Source organism: Podarcis pityusensis (assembly GCF_964106645.2).
Source record: "Podarcis pityusensis genome assembly, chromosome: 2".
NCBI lineage: Eukaryota > Metazoa > Chordata > Lepidosauria > Squamata > Lacertidae > Podarcis > Podarcis pityusensis.
Genome location: NC_138029.1, coordinates 40,358,411 through 40,382,750, shown reverse-complemented (window position 1 = coordinate 40,382,750; position 24,340 = coordinate 40,358,411). Strand labels below are relative to the sequence as shown.

At 42.4% G+C, this 24,340-nt stretch overlaps 1 long non-coding RNA gene across 2 annotated transcripts; it reads right to left on the bottom strand.

Moving 5' to 3' along the window:
• Positions 1-12,752: 12,752 nt before the first annotated feature.
• On the bottom strand, positions 12,753-23,976 carry LOC308470730. 2 transcript variants are annotated; one of them, XR_013982607.1, is made up of 3 exons: positions 23,920-23,976; positions 23,133-23,244; positions 12,753-13,045 (listed from the first exon to the last, which is right to left on the bottom strand). It is a non-coding gene; the product is annotated as an uncharacterized lncRNA (long non-coding RNA). The 2 variants fall into 2 exon arrangements; XR_013982608.1 differs by lacking the exon at positions 12,753-13,045 and adding an exon at positions 14,726-15,056.
• Positions 23,977-24,340: the final 364 nt, after the last annotated feature.

Here is a 24,340-nt window from a genome sequence, read left to right as displayed (position 1 = left end):
ATCATCTCCTTCCCATGGACGTAGAATTATAGAGCTGAAACTCTGCAAAGCTACAGAATCCCCAACAGCTGGTTGGCTGTCTTATTTCTGCTGAAATACCTTCAATGAAGGAGAGCCCATCACCTCCCAAGGCAGCCTGCTTTGCTGTCAAACAGTTATACCAGGATAGCTCAGTTGGTTAGAGTGTGGTGCTGATAACGCCAAGATTGCAGGTTTGATCCCCATATGAGACAGCTGCATTGCAAGTGCTGAACCTCAGGGTCCCTTCCAACTCTACAATTCTATGATTCTATGGTTGATATTAGTTAGTTAAAATATTTAAATCCGAATCAGATGTGATAAATATTCCCAGTGCAATCAAATATATTGACAATGATGTAACCAACAGTCAGTACATGGCAGGACTAACAGATGAAATCCATAAAAAAATTCCAAAGACATTAAAAATTAAGGGGCACACATTGTTCCTTGCAGCTGTGTACACAAAACCACGTCTCGGTGAGTGCATTTATGCAATGGAAAGGCCAGTGCTGGGTCAGGGAATTGGGTTACCCAGCCCCTGATTTGCCCTTTCCTCTCTTCTCTTCCCTAGCTCTGTCCACTAGGATTGCAGTGTCCAACCAAGGTGCCATATTGGAGAGATAACATGGATCACTGATGTATGTAACCCCCTCTGAACATGAAGCCCAGTGAAACATGGATGGAAAGATTTTGGCCAATGTTAGGATTTTCAGAGCTGATATACTGGCCCGTACCTATGTAGGCTTTCCGTCTTCATATTTACACCACTGGCTTTGATGAGACAAGGATAAAATCTGTATATGATTATTCCGAAATTCAAGCAGTTGATTAGATACACATCTAGTATCTTTATCCTACAGACTAGAAACAGATGAGTAATCTTCCCATGTCCTATCAGATACATGAAGTCAGGGGTTGTTTTGGTGCCTCACTTTAAATCTCATGTGTTTTCTAAGATGTTCTTTTACAGAACATCCTGGCAATCTTATAAATGTGTTCTCCAGAGAAATAAGGCTATCTTCTCCATATTTGGGAAAAAGAACTGTTCAGCAAACAGGAACTAAGCAGGAAAAGTTGGCTTCCCAATGCCATTAATAAAACCAAGATATGTAACTTTAAAAAACCAGGCTATTGGATACCCATCTAGGTTCTTTGTGTGCAGATAATAACACATTTCTCAAGATACAGGTGAGCAGCTTCTACCCATTGGTCCTATTGCAAGGCTGAGTTTGCCATGCCTTATTTTAAATTGCAGGTGTTTTCTGAATTGTTCTTTTGTAGCACACCCGCCACATGTTCAAGAGTGCAACAAACAATCAGGCTTTGTCCCTGCAGACTTCAGATGAACCCAATCCTTTCATGCTCAGGTGGGCATGCACTTCTTTTCCCCCCGAGCAGATGCCCCATCATCACCGCCCTTTGCTCTGCCACATAATTAAGCATCACCTCTTCCATGTAGTTCTGCAGCCTTACACAGTAACCCTCATGTTGTTGCAGGAGTTAAACATTAGGTTGTAATATTTAAGGACCTATTACCAACAAAACAGCGCCATTGTGACCACAAAGTTACTGAATAACTGCATGCTTCCAAAGAAGGAGCGCCGGGCAATATAAAACCATGCAATCATTTGATCTGATTTGTATTCAGGTCAGGATGCTGGGATGCTGATCTCTCTTCTCTCTGTTTTCCCATCAGCCTTACTGCTTCTCCTGTTCATCAGACAAAGCTGAGGTTCAGCGGAGGATGTCCATTTCCAATCTCTATTGTCCTCTGTACAACTCTCAGCCTGCTCTGTAATAGAACTGACTCCTCTGCTGAGCATCTCATTACAACGGGATCACCAAGTCTTAGTTCATGTCCCTTTTTGTGAGAAATGGTTTGCTGATATCTGCATGCTGTTTTAACATTCAGGGCCCAAACTAGAGATGGCCAAGCTTAACAGAGGAATGGAGGTTGTTCTCAGCTCTCTCTCAAACAAACAAGATAATTTGTTAGTTAAGAAGAAGCCCCAAAGATTACAGGTTCCACCACATGTTGCCAGTTGACTGTGTGATAAAATCCTCATCATTTGATGGGAAGATTCAGATGACCATGCTAACCTGGGATAAGAGACTTCCTCCTGAGTTTTTTTTATCATCTAGGGAAAAGAGGCAGGTGGACTGAATTTGATGTTCCCTTTCCTAATGTCCACATATGCACGCACACACAGGTAACCTGTACACCTCGTTGATGATGTGTGGCAGTGTTCACCACAGAGAAAACCCATATCCACTTCTGCATGTGTTTCACACAAGTTCCAAAATTCCAATAATGCCTCTTGCATGAGAGTTAAGGATAGATCTGTCAGTAACCACTGATTCCACCGAAGGAATCACTGGACTGATTTTAAAGATGCATCAGAAAACATCAATAACATTCACAAATCAGAGTGAATTGACTCGACATTTTGTAACGTCTAATGTTTTTTTACTGAAAGATTTACAGTAACTAAGATTTATCCAGCAACTAAAAATGTTTATTTGGATAACATCTTCTAAGCAATCATTTCTTTTAGAAAAGTTAATGAGAAATATATTCAGCAGTATAACTAATTTGCAAGCAAACAGAATTTTAATGTACATCTAAAATTCATTTATGTAGCTCTGCTAATACACCTGGGGACAAAACTATTCTTTACATTCTGAAAGGGAATTAGGTTTTGTTGATTTAGAAACTGTGCAAGATGCTTGAGCATCACAGCAAGGAGCGTCATCCCACTTTCAATCTGAGCAGCTCTCTCTGTTTACGTTTGTAAGTTAATGTATCTAAGATGGCGGAGTATTGCTTAATCTGACGTGGCCCCAGTCAGAATGGTCAGAAAATACTCTTTTGGTCAGTGGGGAGCAGGTAAAATTTTGACTTGGGAGGGCTGCAATTTTTAACCTTGCTGGTTTCGCCACAATAGGACTTGTGCAGAACTTATTTAGGAAATTGTGCCATTACACATGTGCAAAGTGCCACTGGAATTTTCAGTGGTAAGGCTCTGCCCCAGCAGCCACAGTGGGTCAGCCTCCACTGCTTATGGTAATCATTTAAAGTAAGGTAAAAAAAAAAAAAGGTATAAAAGGTAAAGGACCCCTGGACGGTTAAGTCCAGTCAAAGGCAACTATGGGGTTGTGGTGCTCATCTTGCTTTCAGGCTGAGGAAGTTTTCTGGGTCATGTGGCCAGCATGACTAAACCGCTTCTGGTGCAACAGGACACCATGATGGAAACTGCACGGAAACGCCATTTACCTTCCCACCACAGCGGTGCCTATTTATCTACTGATGTGCTTTTGAATTGCTAGATTGGCACAACCTGGGACAGAGCAATGGGAACTCACCCTGTTGTGGGGATTTGAACCACCAACCTTCTGATTGGCAAGCCCAAGAGGCTCAGGTTAGACCACAGCGCCACCCACGTCCCCACGTGTTAAAGTAGCTGTTTCCAACCTGGTACCACCCAGGTTTCGCTGGACTACAGCTCCAGTCACCCCTGAGCATTAGCCGCATTTTCCTTCACAAGAAGTTACCGTGACTTTTTGTATTGTGCTGCGCTTGGTTTAGGAGGAGAACAGCATGGAGATTCAGCCACAGATAGTCTCTAGAACAAATTAGTGAAACATTCCATTCTACAGCTCCGTAATCTCACACCTCTAAATATCAGCAAGAACTCCAAGGGCCTGGTGGGGTGGAGGGGGTAGGGTGGGGAGGGATGGTGTGAAGTCTCCTGGTGTTTAAAGAATTTCCCAATATGCATTAAATTAACTTTCCGTGTGCAGGAAAGAGTGGTAGAAAACAGCTCCATCCAAGACAGATGGAAGGCTAAGTATCCAAGCAGCTGTTTTGCACATGAAATCAGATCAAGATTAACACCTACCTTTGGAATGATTGCACTAGCACTGGGTGAGGCATTCCTCTTGAAAGGCGGAACAATAGTCAAGGCGTCTTGCCCCCCCCGTCCCCCCCCCCCATTTAAACTATATAGTTAGGGAATCAGGCAGCAAAACGGCAATGGAAACTCCCTGTTATTTTACAGAGAAGCCCAAGTTGTATTCAGATGTTTCCCTCAGCTTCCTTCAAGCAGAAAAAGATTCTCCAAAAGAGAGTTAAAGGGGAATATCCACAAAAACTAAATGTAGGGTGACTATAGTGCATCAGTAGAGCAGGCATTTTACATGCCCAGAAGTCCCCAGGTTCAATCTGTGCAGCATCCACCTACCAGCTGGAAGGGCCAGGTGATGAGAAAGACTCTTCCCTGCCGGAGACTCCAGAGAGCCGCTGCCAATTAGAGTGGATAATTCTGGGCTAGGATGTATGAATAACTCTGACCGGATGCAATACGGGTTCCCATGTTCCTATAATAGCTGTAATATAGTCAGAAAGAAAATGGAAGGAAGGGGATCTGCATGGGTGGAATCTACACACATATAAAAACCGTTCTGAATTTTTTTTAAAAGAGTTTTAAAAAATACATTGGATTTTCCATAAGGCTCACCATCACCATCTCATGCCACATTATATACTGCACTTAAACACACACTTAAAACATTTTATTTGCAGCTGTATACCAGTGTACTGGAAGAAGCAAAGATCACCAGTGTTGAAGCAATGCTTCTTCAACATCAACTTTGTTGGACTGGTCATGTTGTGTGGATGCCTGATTATCGTCTTCCAAAGCAACTACTCTATTCCGAACTTAAAAATGAACAGCGCAATGCTGGTGGTCAACAAAAGAGGTATAAAGACCGTCTCAAGGCAAATCTTTAAAAATGTAGTATAAACACTAACAATTGGGAAACACTTGCCTGTGAGTGCTCCAATTGGAGAACAGCCTTTACCAAAGGTGTCATGGGCTTTGAAGACACTCAGGATGCAAGGGAGAAACATGCTAAGAAGAAAGCACGCTTGGCAAACCCACACCGTAATCAACTCCCACCCAGAAACCAATGTCCCCACTGTGGAAGGACATGTGGGTCCAGAATTGGCCTCCACAGTCACTTACGGACTCATTGTTAAAACCGTGTTTATGGAAGACAATCTTACTCAGCTATGAGTGATTGGCAAAGAAAGAAGAGCTGAGTCCATGGTTCTCCATACAGGTGAGTTCACAGCTGGGAGGGGTGGGTGCTGATTGTTACCCTGTAGGCCTCTCTGTCTGGACCCTGAGTCACACACACACACAGCTCTGTTCTGCACCTTCCTTGAGTATTATTGCCTATGATTATTGTCACTTACTGGTCTGGAGCAATGATGGAAAGTTGTGCGTTGGGCAGTGGTGGTGTAGAAACCTCTGGCTGGAACACAACTTTCTGGAGAAAGTTTGACAGTCCTATCCTTTGCCCCACTCACTTTGCCTTCGTTCCTATCTACTTCTGGGAAAGTCTCCAGAAAGTTGCCCACAAGGGAATGTAGACCTCAGGCTGAAAAGAAAGTTCCCCTCCACTGCTTGGATTTGTCATGCAAATGTATTTGCCAGCAATGCAAACTTCATTTAGAGCAGAGATGGGGAGATCTGTGGCCCTCCCCATGTTAGTGGACTCCCAACTTCCATCAGTACAGTTTACAGCATCCTCTGACAACATGACCCCCTCCAGATATTTTGGAATGGGGCTGATGGAGGTTGTGTGGCAGCTGGTTTTGAGTCTACAGAAGGGAGCAAAAAACAGAGGAATACAGAGAGAACTTCAGCAAAGTGGATTTTTTTAAAAAAACAAACGTAATAATACTTGGCTTTTGCATAGTAACCATATTGCTTCACTGGTCATAATCCTTAAAATGACCTTGTAAGGTGCAGCTGCCATACATCTAGAATTTCCTGGACATAGCCGGAAAATGGCAGTCGGAAGCAGTGTCCGGGTGGAAATAGATTAAATGTCTGGGAAAATCCAGACGTATGTCATCCCATGTCTGAAGTCTAGTTTTTTGCAAATTTCCTTAAAAATATGGCAATGCTACTGTAAGGAAAGTCATATTGTCCCCCAAATTGCAGGTGTGAAGACTGAGGCTGAGAGACAATGGATTGCCCAAGGTCAGCTAATGAGTGCATGGTAGAAGTGAACTTCAAACCCGAGATTTCCACATTTATAGTTTAGTCTCTTGGGGTTGAATCCAACTAAGTCCTACTTAGAGTAGACCCACTGAAATTAATGATTGCAGGTTGGTCATGTCCATAAATTTCAATAGGTCTACTCTGAGTAGGGTGCAACAATAGTCCCTATGCTACAGCAGCTTTCACAATAAACCTGAGGGTCTATCAACTTTTGCCAGTGACAAAAAACCCCTTTCCTAAAAATAATAGCTAAATGCGGGTGAGCAGCAGACCTTTTGCAACCCCAGAACTGTGAGATACAGTCCTTTTGTACTTAATACAGATATACAACTGGTATGCATATCAAGCCAGTTATGACCAGTGTGCACCATCCCACCACTGCTTGCCTGCTTGTACCCCCTGCCACCATCCAACCACTGCTGCCGCATTCCCACCTACCCACTCGCTCCTTCCCCCCTCACACCTTTGCCTCCTGCCACAGCCTCTGCCACTTCCATGGCAACAGGCCCGGCCTCCCGGAGGCGCTTTAGCGCGATCCTTCTAAGATCGGCAAGGCACCTTCCAGGAACTTGCCTGGCGATCGTAAAAGGGTCTCACCAAAGCACCTCTGCACGGCCTTTTTACGATCACCAGGCACCTTCCTGGAAGGCGCTTTGCCAATCATAAAAGTGCTGCATGAATTTGTAGTGCAGGGGGACAGCAGAGGTGGCAGTACAGTGGCATACCGCCTCAACACACACACACACACACACACAAACACAAAACTAGTTATGACTCAGGCACTAATCACAGCTTTCCCCTGTAAAATACAAGCAGAAAGAAACTAGGACATGATCAGCCCCATTTTGAAGAGGGAAGTGGCCACAATCTGTGTGCCAATACAATGTGTGTGTGTTTTGTACTCAGGTAACTGTACTGGAGTCTTGTGAAAAGCAGCCCTCGGGAACGATTGGCAGTTCCCAAACCTCCAGAGCTCTCAAAGTTTCCGCTTTGCATAAGTAAGGGCTAATCAAACACTAACAATTTCAGGATTTGTTCCACTTTGCTGAATGCAAATCAAAATACAGAAGGACTAGCAGGCTGATGAATTCCTTCTCTGATGTGCTCCCTAAACAGAGTCAGCTCATTAAAGCAACTTGGAAGATAACACAAGTTTGTTTTCAGAAATGCAAGGCCATCTGTCCATAAGGATTTCTCACGCCCCGTCTGCAAGCTCTGGGCAGGGAATTGCAACATTAACTACACAGGAAGGGAATCGCTGAATGAATAAATGATAAAGGCCTTTAGGGTAACTATCTGGGGTATTATTTTACACGCCAGCATCAAGTAGGTTACAGGAACATGTTAGTCTGTCGCCTTCTTCTGTTATCTGTCCCAGAATGAATCAATGCCGGTAATACAGTAAGACTAAGATCACAAAGTGACGTCTAGACAAAGAGCCCCACTTTGTGTGTTATATATATATATATATACATACACAGTCTGTGTGTGCGCGTGTGTGCACGCGCATAGATATATATGCAGAATGACAAGCAGATGTCAGGTGAGTGGCAGGGCATTAGAAATAGGGCAGTGAGGCATGGCATAAGCAGGCAAACACTCTTGTATCCTGCATTAATAAACATGCAATCATTTTTGTTTTGTGACTCCATACTCACAGTCCAGGTCTGGCTCACCATTCTGTGCTAAAGCAAGAGTCCAAGCTCAAATCCACCCCCCCCCCCGGGATTCAGGTGATAAGTGTGTGCCTATGTATGCACAATCCTTCTCCCTAAAAAAATTTTTTTTTCTTTAAATGCAGGTACCCTTTTCCATATGTGGTGGTCTTGAAAGGTTGTTAAAGCATTCTGGGAAATGATATATAATGAGTTGAAGAAGTGTGCATGCACACGAAAGCTTATACCAAGAACAAACTTAATTGGTCTCTAAGGTGCTACTGAACAATTTTTTTATTTTTTTATTAGTTTGAAAAAAAATGTTAAAGATTACTTTGATTAAGAGACCAGAAGCTTTTCTTTTAGGAATAATAGGAACAGAGGTACTAAAAGAACAGGAAAATATATATATTTATGTATGCAACAACAGCCACTTGAATGATATACGCCCAGAGGTGGAAAGAAGAAGCAGTCCCAACCAAGGAAGATTAGCCGCAGAAACTGATGGAGTATGCAGAAATGGCGTAACTTACCCGAAGAAGAAGACATAAAGAAGAGACTTTTTAACTTTGAATGGGGAAGATTTAAGGGCTATTTGAAGAACTGTTGTAAACAACCTGAATTAAAAATGAGCAGTAAAATCATTTAAATTGAGTATAAAGGATAAATAATAAATAGATTTCAGATACGCAGTGATAAAAGATATGACATAAGCAACCACAGAAAGAGGGGGAGGGGTCGATATTAATATTCACTATCTTAAATTTGATGTGTAAATTTGTATTGTTATAAGTTTGTAAAATGAGGAAATGAAAAATATTTTTTTAATAAAAAAAACCACCTGATCAAACAAAATTGTCCACCTGCAGATATAGATATGCTCATAGCTCACCCATGTCTCATATGACCACATTTACAGGGGGTCATGCTTGTTGAGTGCATAGGGGACAGACTTCATTTTTATTTTGTGGAATTCACTCAGGTGACTTCTCTCATCTCTAGGACTTGGGAGGTCTACTTAGATTATCCATTTTGTGTGGACTCACAGAACAAACCTATTTCCTCCTCCTTGGGGAATAATCTCATGAATATTATCTTATTCTGACAACAACACACCAACACCAAGTTCTGCAGCAATTTATCCAAGATCTTACAGTGGCATTCAGGACCTTTGAGAATCAAAGTAATTGAACTGTGCGCAGATGGCAACAAAAGGATAAAAAGGTCCTTCCCCGCTCCCCCCTTTTTTATTCTTTTTAATATCATCAACAAGATGAAATAATTTTGACTCTGGGCTCTTAACAGCTGCTAGGCTCGTATCTGGAAAAAAATATGATTTCATTGCTTTAGAAGTGACAAACTGGGCTAATAAAGACAGAAACATAAAAAGCAAAAGATCTCTGAATGAGAAAAAGACAACCAATATGTTGGTTGTTCTGGAGTGTCCCTTGTTTCTCATTGGGCATTTCTCTGCTAATTATGGTACCTTTGCTCAGGTGTAAATCCACTTGCGCTACCTTGCCAGGGCTTATGCAAGCAAAGTAAATAGACATGATGCATACAGCAGGTATTCTCAGGAACTGATAACATGAAGCGCCCCCAACCCCACACTTTCTGAGAGGGCTGTGCTGGGCTGCATTTGCATTTCAATAGAGCAGAAAGCATCATTTCTCAATTGTGTTTCTCCAGACTCTCCAGAGCACCCTAAAGGCCTATTCTTGCCATTTGATTAATCACTTCATGCTTAATGCCTTTTAAAATACTACTACTTTTCACAAACAAAGATAAATGCACTGCACTTCTGAGCAAGCCGGGGTCCTAAAGGAAAATCTCCTCCCACCCTTCCTCTCCGCCTGCCCCCCCCCCCCCGTCTTCTACTAGCCTTAAACATGATTGAAGTAGTTAAATGTGAAGAGATTTTTTTTCCACTGGCGTTTTCTGGCTGTAAAATAATGTGTCAGGGAGCCAGGACTCCATGAGATGATAAAACGCTACAGGTACCCCCCCAGATTTGCTCTAACCAATGTGAAAGCATCCCTGAGAATAGCCACCATTTTCCCAAATGGGCTAAATGCCAGTGTATTCCAAATGGCTAAGCCACTAGGCAATCAATTGTATAGCTGCCCTCCAGTTTTGCAGGATTTTTCTATTTGTGCAGCTGAGATTGCAGGCCGAGAATGCAGCAAGTAAAGTCTTTAAAGGAGCTTCAGTGGCTTGCTTGCACGCACACATGTGCATATCCTTCTTCTTTGGCGATCACTCGTAGCCGAGTAAGATTGTCTTCCATAAACACGGTTTTAACAATGAGTCCGTCAGTGACTGTGGGGGCCAATTCTGGACCCACACGTTCTTCCACAGTAGGGACATTGGTTCCCGGGTGGGAGCTGATCATGGTGTGGATTTGCCAAGCGTGCCTTCCTCTTAGCACATTTCTCCCTTGCGTTCTGAGTTTGAGTGTCTTCAAAGTCCATGACACCTTTGGTAAAAGCTGTTCTCCAATTGGAGCGCTCGCAGGCCAGTGTTTCCCAGTTGTCGGTGTTTATACTACATTTTTAAAGATTTGCCTTGAACAGTCTTTAAACAGTCTTTTGTTGACCACCAGCATTACGCTTTCCATTTTTAAGTTTGGAAGACGATAATCAGGCATCCGCACAACATGACCAGTTCAACGAAGTGGATGTTGAAGAATTATTGCTTCAACACTGGTGATCCTTGCTTCATCCAGTACACATATATTAGTTTGCCTGTCATCCCAAGTGATGTGTAAGAATTTTCGGAGACACCGTTGATGGAATGGATGCACATAAGTACAGATGTTTGCATATCTACACATATAAACACACCCCAGCAGAACTCCCTGAATGCTGAATTTTCGTGGAAGGGCTGTGGCTCGGTGGTAGAACACACGCAAAAGGTCCCAGGTCCAGTCTTCCAGGTATGGTTGAGAGATACTCCCTGTCTGCATTCCTAGAAAACTGCTGGCAGTCAGTGCAGACAAGGCTGGGCTAAATGTACAATTGTCTGACTCAACATACAGCAACTTTTCTATTTTCCATGTGCAGAGGCTTTAGGCTTTCAGCCTGCCCTGAATCATTCTGCAGGGCAAGTTCAGAGTTTTGAAGGTGCAGTAGTTGCCACTGGCCCTGCCACCCTGAACCCCCTCCCAACTGATACTCATTGGATGTGTTGAGGAGGGCATTTGCTCCCAGATGGTTGCTAACAAACCTCAACAAGCGAGGGACATTCTGGATGGCCATACACTGGAAGTTGATGCTCCGCTGTTGATGGGTGGAATGTTGTGGGTATGCAAATAGGAGGTGGGGAAGCTCTATCAACTAGCAAGAGGACAGAGCAGAGGACAGCTGACAGGTTAATGAAGGCACAGCTTATGGCAACCATGAGAGGCAATAGGTCTGGAGATGGGGCTATGATCTCCTCATTCACACGTTTTCTTCTTCTTCGATCACTTGTAGCCGAGTAAGATTGTCTTCCATAAACACAGTTTTAGCAGCGAATCCATAAGTGAATGTGGAAGCCAATTCTGGATCCACACACCCTTCCACAGTGGGGACATAGATTTCCGGCCATAACAATAAGCCAAAAGAAGCACAAAAGAGCGAATGAAACAGCATAAAAGATATGTAGAAGTCTTGTTCTATCCAAATGTGAACTTCTGGCCCAAAACATGGTGGGGAACACTTCTGGTTTACAAGCCATTCTGTGAAATGTAATCATAGGTTCATATATGCTCCACAAACTGATGGAGGGTCATATGATATGTAAGGTAGACATGGGTAGTCCATAAGGAGAGCTTTGCTGCATCAGACTATCTAGTCCAGCATCCTGTTCTCAAAGTGACTGAGTATGATGCCCTGTATTTGAAGGCATGGGTTGAGCCCGAGGTCAGTTTAAAGAGAAAGAACCATAAGAAGGAAGAGCAGTAGGGACCCTGAACTTGCCCATCAACAGCCAGCATGTCTGGAAAGCAGACTGAGCAGGCTCACAAGTCACCCAGTCCACAGCCTTCCCCCTTTGTGAGATGTATTCCATTTCTATTTAAATGATAGTCATTATTTCTAAATTTGTATCTACATATAGATTAGCATATGCAAATTTTATGTAAAACGGTCTCCTCTTTTGGCAATGCGGAAGTGGCTACCCTATCAATGTGAAGTGTCATGTTGTACACAAAGTTTAAAAATAGGCTTGGTAGCATCTGTAGACCAAATTGCCTTCCAAAATAGTGGTTTTAAAAGTACTCCTCAGCTGTGACCTTCATTCGCTGTATCAAAATGGATATTTGGGTAGGTAGGTTGTCCCCCCCCCTTTTTTTTTTTTTTGGCCTTCCACCCCCCCCCCCCCCGCCAACAATGAGAATGATAGCTTTGGGACCAGAGTGGATTGACTATAGGTCAGTCCTAGCTGCTGGCAGTGTGCTAATGCATGCCATCTGAGGTTCCTATACAATTGGGGAAGGCTTACTGTTTCCATGGAAACAGGCTCCCCCCCCCCCCCGCCAAGCACCACTTTGAAGGATAGTGTCATTATCAGGGCCCTGGACCAAAAGGAATGCCTCAGTGCAAGATAAAACCTAAGCAACATGGCATGTGAAGGCAAAGCAGAGGAGCATGCAGGAAACAAATAATTTTCAGCATCACTTCAGCAGCAACTCCCCAACACACCACCAAACTGCAGTTTGAGCTTCCTGAGTTTAAAGGAGAGGCCAGAGAGTTTAATGCAGGACACCAACACTCCACAGGCAGTTTCCCCACTAGCAGCTCCCAAAGCTAAAGAGCTCTTCAAACTCAAAATGAAACATCTGGGTGAACTGCTGGAAGAATTTCAGTGGGCTGCCTGTGCATGGTTCTCATTTAAGTGGCATCGAGGAGAGCAGGGTAAGATTCATTTTTTAAGCGTTGGGTTGGAAAATAAAAAAAGGAAGAGATCCACCAAACATACACATACAGAAAATTTACTTTCCAGATCATGGTAACTAAAAACCTCCTGTACTTTTCTTCCAGCAAAACTGGTGGTTTAGTTGCAAACTAACAGGCCCTTTGTGACGCAAAGGGAAGTGTGGAAATTCAGAACAAAATTACCAATATTTCTGATGTTAGTTCATCTAGTTATCATTGGTGCTTTCAAATTAAAAATAATAATGCTGTCTTGTTTTCTTAGACAGGAAAAGAACCCATCTCCCAAGCTTGTCACACACAGAGAGACAAGACAGAAGGGATGAAATCAAGGCATGTCACCTGGAATATATATTCTGCCAAGTCCTCAAAGAGTCATCCAGTACTGTGAGAATGAGAAAAAATAACTTCAGGATTTCATACTTTCCAGAAAGAGAAAGTTTTAAAGGACTTGAATGAGACTTTTTTTAATTCACATGAGGCAGTCAGGTAGGTTCAAGTTTCTTTTCTTTTTTTTTATACCCCCCCCCAAGCTGTTCCCTAGTTCTCAGTGAAACACATACACCAACAACAGTCTTCGCTGCGGGATCACATTCATCCAGTGCTATACCAGCTGCACTGGCTCCCGGTGGAGTACAGGATCAGGTTTAAGGTGCTGGTTTTAACCTTCAAAGCCCTATACGGCCTAGGACCCTCGTATCTACGGGACCGCCTCTCCTGGTATGCCCCACAGAGGAACTTACGGTCTTCAAATAAAAACATCTTGAAGGTCCCAGGCCTCAGAGAGGTTAGGCTGGCCTCAACTAGAGCCAGGGCTTTTTCGGCTGCGGCTCCATCCTGGTGGAACGCTCTGTCACAAGAGACAAGGGCCCTCCAGGACTTGACATCTTTCCGCAGGGCCTGCAAGACAGAGCTGTTCCACCAGGCCTTTGGTCAGGGCGCAGCCTGACTCCCTCCTTTGGCAATCTTTACAATACTTTAGTTTATGGTTGCCATCAATTTTGATTTTAATTAATTCTTTGATGTTTTTATAATGTTGCACTATTTTAGTGTTGTTAGCCGCCCTGAGCCCGGCTTCGGCTGGGGAGGGCGGGATATAAATAAAATTTATTATTATTATTATTATTATTATTATTATTATGTTTGGAAGAGTGGCAGATAAAATTGATGAAGTATGCCGAGGTGGCAAAACTTACAGGAAGAAGTAGGAGCCAGGAAGGGGCTGATTTTATTAAAGAATGGGACAAGTATATAATCTATTTGAAAAACTAACATTCATTGGTAGGACTAACAGAAAACTTGTAGTAAAAATGTGAACTATGGATTGATAAAGGACTTATAAGAACAGAGTTACAGAAGAGATGCAGAGGGGAAATCATTATATGAGGATCCACAAAGGGGGGGGGGGAGAAGTCAAAGGAGATTTTATTTTTCTATCTGTTTGTGTATCTTCTTTTTTTCATTTATTCTATGTGAAATTGAAAATGTAAAATTGAAAATGCAAAAAGAATTTTAAAATATATATATATAGAGAGAGAGATTTTTGTCTAGGTATCTACCGGTATATATCTTTTAAAGGTTCAAATTACACACTCTCGTGTACTTCTATTGACTGAAGTTAGACTACATACAAAAAAATCATGTTGATTATAGTGTTTTATGGCCAAGAAATCTCAAAATGTTCATCTGTAGAATCTGAACCTTAGTCCATCTACACTAGTGCGGAACAGGTTAAGAAATTAGTAATGGGAAAAATCAGTTTTGCGCAGAGCATATAACTTATATGCAGCTCATAGCAAAACTCTTCCTTTTTTATATTTTTCATATCAGTTTGAATATTTCAGCCCTATAATCCAAATTGTGTTCATATTTTTCACAGCTATCTGCTTTCCTGATTTGCATCAACAATTGTCCTAACAATCACATCCACATTTCATAAAATTAAATGCCACAACTGTGGTCTAAAATTTGTGCTTATGTTCATGTCCTGTAAGTTTATTCTTCCCTCCAAAATTCTTTTTTTAAAAAAAAAAAAAGATTTTATATATATATAAAATCTCCCAAATCAAAAAAGAAGAAAGTAGTTTGGAGACTGGGTGCAACAGTTTTTTAGAGGGAGAATGCTGCCAGTAACATATGCATATATTTTTTTCATGGTTTCTCCTTTGAAAAGCTCTTAGGAGGATCTTCAAGAGAAAAGAGAGCCTTCTGGAAGCCATCTTCTGAAAAATAACTTCTGGGGGAAATGAAGTCCATGCATAAAATGTGCAGGCGTGTGCATTCCCTGTGGAATCTTAACCAACATCTTCCATTTGCATGCCTAATAGCCAGCTCACATGTCTACCAGACTCATGGCAATCATTCTTTTCTTCACTTTGCCTTGGCACTCTCTCCACCTGTGGAGAACGTGGGGAAGAGAAGAAAGCCAGTTACATGAAAAGGTAGGTAGCCCTCTCTCTCTTTTTGTGCAGACACAAAAATATGATCCTTCTGTACTCCTGAGGATTTCCTTGTTTACTGCTATAATTCAACAGTATGCATCTGAATGCTAGTTGCTGGGGAGAAACCATGGAAGAAGACTCTTGTGCTCAGGTCTTGCTTGTGGTCTTCCCATAGGCATCTGGTCTGGGACAAAATGCTGGACTAGATGGAGGTCTTTCTTCTGATCCAGCAAGGGCTCTTAGGTTAACTAATGTTATGTACTGAGTTGAATAGGATCCAAAATGCAGCAGTCTGATTGGTCCTAGAACAATAGGATTCAGAATGCAGCAGTCTGATTGGTCCTAGAATAATGCAGCAGTATGATTGGTCGGCAGGAGCCACCCAATCCAGCTCCAGGTGGAAGTGAATCCACAACCTGATTGGCCTACAGGAGAATCCTGGAATTAGCCAATCACGTGCAGCCCATTGTGTAAATAATGTATATAAGCAGATATTGTGAGGGAACTTCCATTCCTCCTCACCACTATGAGCTGAATAAAGAGCATGAAATCCACTCTCAACTCTGAGTATATTTCAACTAATAAATGACGTCACTTGAGAGTTAGCTAATTTTGAAAACTTAGTGCGTACCAAATCTTGGAAAAGAGTGGTTTTTTATTTTGTTCTCTCTTTTTTTGCCTCAAATGTGCACAATTCTAATGACTACAGAAGCAAGTGCTGCAAAATATTAGTAATTATGAGAAAGGGATCTGGAACTGTTCCAAACAAGAGGAATGCTAAGAGTTATATATGCAAGTTTGCTCCTAACTATAATATGCAATTGAAAGAAGATTTCTGTAATATTTTTTTACACCCACCAGCTTCAGAAAAAATGTATGCTTACTGCTGTGGGGATTGCTGGAGATGTCAGCCTGCAGATGTCAACTTTTTCACATATGGTGGAGTTGTACAGGGGTAAAGACACTGTGGCAAATCATCTTAGTAATTATTAAAGATATAATTGGATATAAATTTTCATGCAATCTGTTAGAATTTGTTTTTCTTAGGTTATTGATAAAGTAAAGTGAGAAATAAACAAATAAACTGACAACTCTATTCCAGTCACACACACAAGGAGACTAAATTTCAGGTGCAGAAAAGATACTTTAATCCAGAAGTGTCCTCTTCCTTTGCCAAGTATCAGTCTGCCAACCTTAGCAACTGTTTTCATGGGACTCCAGCAGCTATTTTGATCATGTCTGTGAACAGCGTGTCAGCAGAACAACCTGCACTTCCTAATAGCCAAGCACTGGAGAACAAACAGACTCTACTGTTTGAGGCATATCTCATTACCGAGGCACATTGTTCATAAAGCATCAAAGCAACAGAGCTGCTGGGTGAGATGGAGCCAGGAAAGAATGGCTCGTTGCTTATCTGAGTACTCTCCTTTGACTAAAGAAAGTTCCATAGTTAGCAGTGAAACTTTGAAAAAGTATAATAGTGATTCTTCAGAGTAGTACATTGTTCTGGAAGGGACTATAGCTCAGCAGAAGAGGGCATGTAGAGGACAAGGCCCCAGGTTTGCAGGTCTCAGGTCCAGTCCCTGGAATCTCCAGTTTAAAGGGTCTTGTAGTAGGTTATATATGGAAGACCCATGTCTGGAGATCCACTGCTTTCAGAGTGAGAGCAGCCTTCTCAACCCTGATGTGCCGGATTTAGGTTTGATGAGGCTCTAAGCTACTGAAGGTAATGGGGCCCTTTATATGTTCAGCTGTCCTTTGTGGTGTTGCTGCTGCTGCTGCTGGAGTGGAGGAGGGTAGCAGTGAGGGCAGAGGAGCATGAGGTTGGCAGTGGGCGCAGATGCATGTGCCACCACCAAAAACCCAGCGCTTTCCCCTATCCACCCCTGCCTTGGTTAGCAGCAGCACTGCTGTGATTGAACAGAGAGTGTGGAAGTTGACATGTGGAAGAATGTTTTCAGGTTATTTCGCTGGTACCAAGTGGGATTCCTTCCCCCTACGCTGTGGGTTAAACCACAGAGCCTAGGACTTGCCGATCAGAAGGTCGGCGGTTCAAATCCCCACGACAGGGTGAGCTCCCGTTGCTCGGTCCCTGCTCCTGCCAACCTTGCAGTTCGAAAGCACGTCAAAGTGCAAGTAGATAAATAGGTACCACTCTGGCGGGAAGGTAAACGGCGTTTCCGGCGCTGCTCTGGTTCGCCAGAAGTGGCTTAGTCATGCTGGCCACATGACCCGGAAGCTGTCTGCGGATAAACGCCGGCTCCCTTGGCCTATAGAGCGAGATGAGCGTGCAACCCCAGAGTCGGTCACGACTGGACCTAATGGTCAGAGGCCCCTTTACCTTTTTACCCCACAACAAGTCAGGACTGGAAATATGAAAAAGCACTCGGCATATGATGTGCTGAAAAGATGCAGAGTCTACAAGGCTGGGGTTGGCCCATGGAGGAGAAAAGGGCTGTGAGGCCTCACTCCTTGTTGTGTTCTGCAGAGTAACTTCTCACCAGGCCATTTGCCAATCAGAAAGAGAGAAGTGAGTATGAAGGAGATGCAATGATTAAATTTTGTTGTCCTTGTTAAGCCCTCTCAAGCTCCCATTGTGCCTCCCATTGTCCTGGCTTGCTGATGATCCACTATTCACAGAAGAGGCTAGTGATGGATGTTGCCCTGACCTAGCGGCACTGAGGCCTTCAGGCCTTGACCTATGCAGGTTGCAATTAGCCAGAATTAGTCATCTGTGTCTGTGGCTTGTCTTCCTCTAAACACCTAACAGTGTGAAAACTGCAGCCCCTTTCTCCCAGGCTCCTCTTTCCCAGTGCTTTGTGCCTGAACACACACACACACACACACACCCTCTCCCAAGAAGCCTGCTCTGGTTTTGTTTCTAGCTCTTTTAGAGCCTGTAGCAATCATTAAAAGAAATTTAGCAGCCCCATTATCACCCTGGGCAATTCTTAACTCATTAGCCTTTAAAGCTTCGGGTCTGAAAGGGGGGAAAGGTGAGAGAATCTTAAGCATCCTGTGTGTGGTTTTTTGTGCTGTATGTTTTAATTGTAAATACGGCTTTGACAGTCATAGAAGATTGTGCTCATCATTCCAAGAGCCTGTTTCAGGGTGGATAAAATGAACTAGGAATTTTCCAGGTAAGGATAAACTGGATAAAGAATGATCTATGTGAATCAGCTGATGATGACCTGATGTGCTCTGGGGATCATCGTTGTGCATATTTTCTGTTTAGCAGGAGGAATTAATCGAAAATGGAGAAGTTTAACATGGAGCCAGCTAGCTTTGGAGGTGCAGCTGACTTCCCCTGACTGTGAACTCTCAAGGAGGGGACTGTTTATACTGACAAGATGCAACATCCTGTCTTTGAGATGTACACTTTAGCATTTTTGGCAAGCAGCATGCCTGAGTTCATGCTAAACTACAGAATTAACAATTCACTATCTGATCCAATCTCTCAACATGAACTTCAAGCAAAGCTGCCCCCAATCCCTTTTTTTTTACTTTGTCTCATAAATTGGTTTCAAAACAGAGAGGGGGCTGCCCTTGGGAGGAAGGGAAACTTAACTCAGAAGGTCAAAACGTGTGTGTGTAAACTAGCTTTTTGTAGTATTAGTCATTCTTCTTTTTCCCCATTTGATTGAAACTTTATTCCTTGTTATGTCGGATGGGAGATAAAGTCTTTATCTTAAGAAAAGGTAGTTGAAGTTAGGTGGGGTTTAACTCAGACACTGAGGCATCTCTTTTCTGCAAGCTATAGCTTACTTCAAAAGCTCAGTAAAAAAATTCCTTCCTGTAGCACCTTAAAGACCAACTAAGTTAGTTCTTGGTATAAGCTTTTGTGTGCATGCACACTTCTTCAGATACACTGCTACTGAAGAAACAGAAAAACAAGAAACTCTCTAACCAGTGTATCTGAAGAAGTGTGCATGCACACAAAAGCTTATACCAAGAACTAACTTAGTTGGTCTTTAAGGTGCTACAGGAAGGAATTTTTTTACTTCGACTATGGCAGACCAACACGGCTACCCATCTTCAAAAGCTCAGACTTGGACATGTGCCTCTCACAGGGTCTGCAAACAAGTCTCTATGTGCTTAAGGAGGGAGGGAGAGAAAGATGCTCACACATCCAGCAAAGATACGTAACTACTAAGCACTATTGCTTCCACTTGGACTGTTGGCTCAGAAACCATATCCGAGAGATGTCAGAAAACAGGGTTGCCATGTGTCCTCTTTTTTTAAAGGACATGACCTCTTTTTCAGGGGTAAAAATTCTCTCCATGGATTTTTTAAATTTGCCAAAATGTCTCTGGCTATACTTTCTGGGTGACACATAGACATAACTGGTGGTTGAAGATTTGCTTTCCTTTTCTCTTCTCCTGCCCTCCTCAGCAACATATCATAGATTTTATAGTCTACACATAGTAGGGGGTATTTAAAATGAGAGTTGCCATAGCTTCCTCTTTTTTGCTCTTCAAAATAGGACAACCCTAGCAGGGACGATTTGCCCTATACCTACCAGTGGAATCAATTAGACTGGCAGGCACACTGGAGATGACTTCTCAGCAGTAGCCCCTGTGCTTGTGGAACTCTATTCTAGTTGAAGGTTGGATGGCCCCATCATTACAAGCCTTTAGATAAGTGTTCAATTTGCTTCAAGTCACTTTTCTTGAAAGTTTGTTAAACTGCTGTTGTATGATGTGGTGCTAAGCTGCTTTATTTGTTTTGGTCATATATAATAATAATAATTTATAATATAATAATTTATTATTTATACCCTGCCCATCTGGCTGAGTTTCCCCAGCCACTCTGGGTGGCTCTCAATCAAGTGTTAAAAACAATATTGGTTGTGAACACCTGCTGCCTGCCTTGCAGGCCTTTTCCCACCTGGCCTGGGAGGGCAGAGCCCTGACTGACTCCAGCTACAAAAGCTGAGGCTGCTGAACAGACTCTTGTGATGGGACTTTGTTTAGAGGGGTCTGTTGTTTAAAGGGTGCAGGTGTCGATGTTATTCATATTAAGTTTTTGTATCTTCTTATGATTTATGTGGGAAATTTTCAATTTGGTTGTGTACTTGTTAATGTTTTATTTGTTTGACTACTTTTGCTATGTTTATAATTATGTATTTTTTGTATGTTGTAAGCCACCTAGAACATGGTGTTAACTCTGGAAAGGTGACATACAAATAAAATGATTGATTGATCGTATTAACCTGGGTGGGATGGTATTTAGTGTTATTTTATTACTATTTTGTTACATGTTGGAAATTTACGATTGTTATTTTACATGCTATGTTTAGCTAAGTTCAGGGCTTGGCCATAAAAGGTGGCTTTAAAATACTTTCAGTAAGGAATTAATTAATAAAGCACACTGCAGCAATGGCTCTTCTGGATTCCCACTCCCTCCTTGGTACTTTCCTAACCACCTGTTGCACCCCACCACTCAGGAATCACCTTTACATTCCCCTTCCCACAGCTCTGCTTTCCAGTTCAGGTACACTTGATATTGCAGGTTATATACAGAGTTGGTTTGGGGGGACTTCCGGGGAGGCGCCTCCAGCGATGGCTGGATTCCTCTGATCGGGAGGAATCAGCTCCATGGAAATCTGGGTCTGGCCACCACGGCGAAGACGGAGACCCGTTAAAAATCACAGGCGGGAGAAGCCTGTGAGCATGGGATTTGGCGGGCACCCTTTGCGCCTCCCCCACTCGCGGGGAAACCCGGTTTCGGGGATCCGGAGCGGCGTGGGGTGAGCGGTGCGGTGCTTCGAATCATCTGCTTCTTCCACAGAGCGAAGCCGCATAGCTGTTGTCGGAGAGCGCTGACTTTTTCCTGTGGACAATTTGACTCTAAAGTAACTACCCGTGAGTAGAGCTTAATTGGGAAAATTGGATTTTTTTTTTTAAAAGTCTAATTTGGCATTGAAACGGGGAAGGTTCAATACAGGAAGTCCGCCTTTCCCTTTTGTAAATAGACTGAAGCAATGGAGGCTGCAAGCTGAAGTCTTGGAAAGCCTTTTGTAAAAGACTAAATTTCCATAAGTAAAGAATATAACCCCCCCCCCTTTGGAGGCAGGAGAAGAGGGGGGAGGGAAGTTGTCAACTGAGTTTGCCTGCGGAAGAGACCAAGAGAGGTAAAACACCGCAGCTCGGACCCTGGGAACGGGCTGCCAGAAGGTCCGACGTTTTGGTGAGACGTTTATTGACAGTGCTTGGATCGTGTTGACAGCTAGCATAAGAGAAGATACATTGTTTTTACTGTTTCCAGCAGTGAAAGTAACTGAAAATTGAAATTAGTTTGGGGTCGTTTGAACTGCGCTTTAAGAGGATATTACTTATCAATACAAATAGAAACTGTTTCCCTCTAGTGGAAGTTCTTGAAACTGGCGGCTACATAAGATCTGGGCTGGGAAATTTCCAGTTGTAAGATAAAAACCGTGAGACTGTGAGTTGACCTTGAATCTATTGAGTGTTATGGCAGATGCGAAAGACGGAATGTCGCCAGAAGAGGCCTTAGTGATTGTACTAGTGAAAATAAATGATTCGCTGGAACAGCTTCACAAGAAAATGGATGTGATAAATATGAAAGTGGATGCTGCAAATATTAAAAATGATTTAATGGAAGAAAGTTTAAATAACCTGGGACAAAATGTGAATATCAATACAGAAACCACTCTGAAATTGATACAGGAATCTATCCTGATACGGCAAACTGTGGATGAAGTTAAGGAGAAAACCCTCGCTGCTGAAGTTAAAGTAATTCAACTGGAGAGAGAGAGAGTCCCATCCATACAATGATGATTTGATGAATACGAGCTGACACCTGAACTTAAAGAGAAACAGATGAAATTGAGGATCAGAGCCCTACCCGAGGAAAAGGAAACCTTGATAGAGTTTCAGGAGGAGATAGGACTAACATTGGTTGAGAAAGAGAGGTATTGGGGGGTTAGTATCACCGCCAGAAATGTGAATTTATTCAAGGGCAACTGTGAAGGACGTTGGCTTGAAGACAAGGGGGATTTGGAAATAGGGCTAAATTGGAAGTTGCTATTGTTGGGCCGAGTTGCTGTGGTGGGGACGAGGGTTGCGGTGAGGTCGGGATGTTGCTTTTGTTTCAAACATTGCAAGTTTTGGATGGGAGGGATTGTTTCAGGAGGTGGCAGAGGGATGTCTTTAGATCTGTATGGCAGGGCAGGAAGCCTCGAGTAAAATTTAAGATATTAACGGATGCTAAAGAAGGAGGTGGACTTGCCCTGCCAGACCTCTAAATTTGGTTGTGGATCATCTGCTTTTTGCTGGCTGAGAGAATCGGCAGAATCCGAGACCAGGGAGAAGAGCTGGTGGAAGAAGACTGGAAGTTTAAAGACTATTTATAGAAATATTGCAAAATTAATGAATGTTAGAACAAAGTGGGAATGAAGTTATATGGCTTTAGCAGAAATGTTATAAGGAATTAAGTATAAATAGATTAATTGAGCATTAAAGGGAATAAAATAAGGTTAGAATGTGTTAAGATAATTATAGGATAGAAAACAGAGGAAGATGGAAAGGAATTGCTGAAATAATTAATTGATGTGGAATACAAAAAGGGAGGTGTGAGGAAGTCATGGAAATAAGCGAATGAAAGATATGACATTGAAATTGTTTAAAATGGTCTTTGTTTTGTTTTATTTGTCTTGCATTGTATTGTGTTGTTTTTTGTTTGTTGTTTCTTTTTGCTTCTTTGCTTTGTTTAACTTTTTTTCTCTTTTTTGTAACTTTTAAACTCTTAATAAATATTATTTTTTAAAAAATAAAGAGTTGGTTTGGGGTTGTTGTTTTGTTTTTTGCAATGCAGAGATGCAAAAATTCCTGAGAAAGGAAAATAGGTGCACATATAAAAGAACACAATTACTTTGCAGACTGGCTGTGGGAACAAAATGAGTCTATGAAAACAGTAAAGTAAATCATAGCACCAAGGAACAGATTTTTAAAGGTTAGTTCTGCTTATGCTGAATCTAACTTATTAACTGGTTCAACAATGCAGCCCTACCTCCTGCTTCTCAAGCTTGATGTGGGATTCCATCTTCCATTTCTCACCTCCATGCCTATTAGATTTTCCCATAATGAACATAGGCCGTTTCCACCAAGCCCATATTTCTTTCCTGGGGAGGGTTGAACATAGTCAGTTGTGCTCTTTCCCCTCGTGCATCCCACCAAACAGGGCTAGTAATAAACGCTTCCCTGACTGGAATGCTCACGAAGACAGTTCTCAAAATGTTATGATAACAGCCTCCAGGCGGGGAGTTGGGGTTGACTGACTAGCATCCTTCTCTCATATAATCTGCACCTGTTCCCTTTCAGAGTCAGGTTCCTCAGACCTGGGACCAAATCCCAAGGGCTGTTTTGGTTGGTTTTTGTTTTTGTTTTGCATTTTATCATCAGAGAAAAACAAGCATAACTACTCCTAGATCTGTAAAGGAGGAGCTTTTGCCAAGTCAAACATACGCTTGAATCCAGAGCAACAGGAAGTCCATGCTACACTATTCAGAGTCAGCATGCCATCTCCTTTTACACTGAGAACAGACTGAGGGGTGGAAGCAACAAACAAAACCAGAGTCTATCCAACAAAAGTCGAAAGCCAGTATCCTGCTCCTAAACACATCAGAGAGCTGGTTGCTATCAGTCTGTGCACAATCATGCATTAAATATTCCAGAAATGAGATGTAAATATTCACAAAGAGCAGACTTTTTTTGTAAAAAAAAAAAAAAGTCCCTATTTTCAGCTTGTGAAACGAACAGTAAATTCAGTATTGCAACTGCACATGTAGAAAACTCACCTCTCTGCAAATCACAGCTTTGTTTGCCATCTGATAACCTTTGCATATCACATCTTCCCAGCTTTGGCTTTGACTGTTGTAACTTGGGCACTTTGAACCTATTTGATAACAATCGTGTGACTGGTGACTTGAGATCACATTCTCAGTTTATTAACTGGCCGGATGCTTGGTTAGTTACAGGGCTCTTTTCTATATGGAAAGCTTGCAAATCTTAAGAAAAAGGTTGTAGCCCCAGAGAGCAGAGTCTTAGTTTCTACAAAGTTTCTACACACTTAGTTTCTACAAACGGTAGTCAGGAACCTTTTCAATTTATTTTTATGGCAAAGTAGGTAGTATATGGTCCACAGGGTCACATGTTTTCATTTTATTTATCCAACTTGAGTAGATAGATAGATAATTTATTACGGTCAAAGACCAGCTC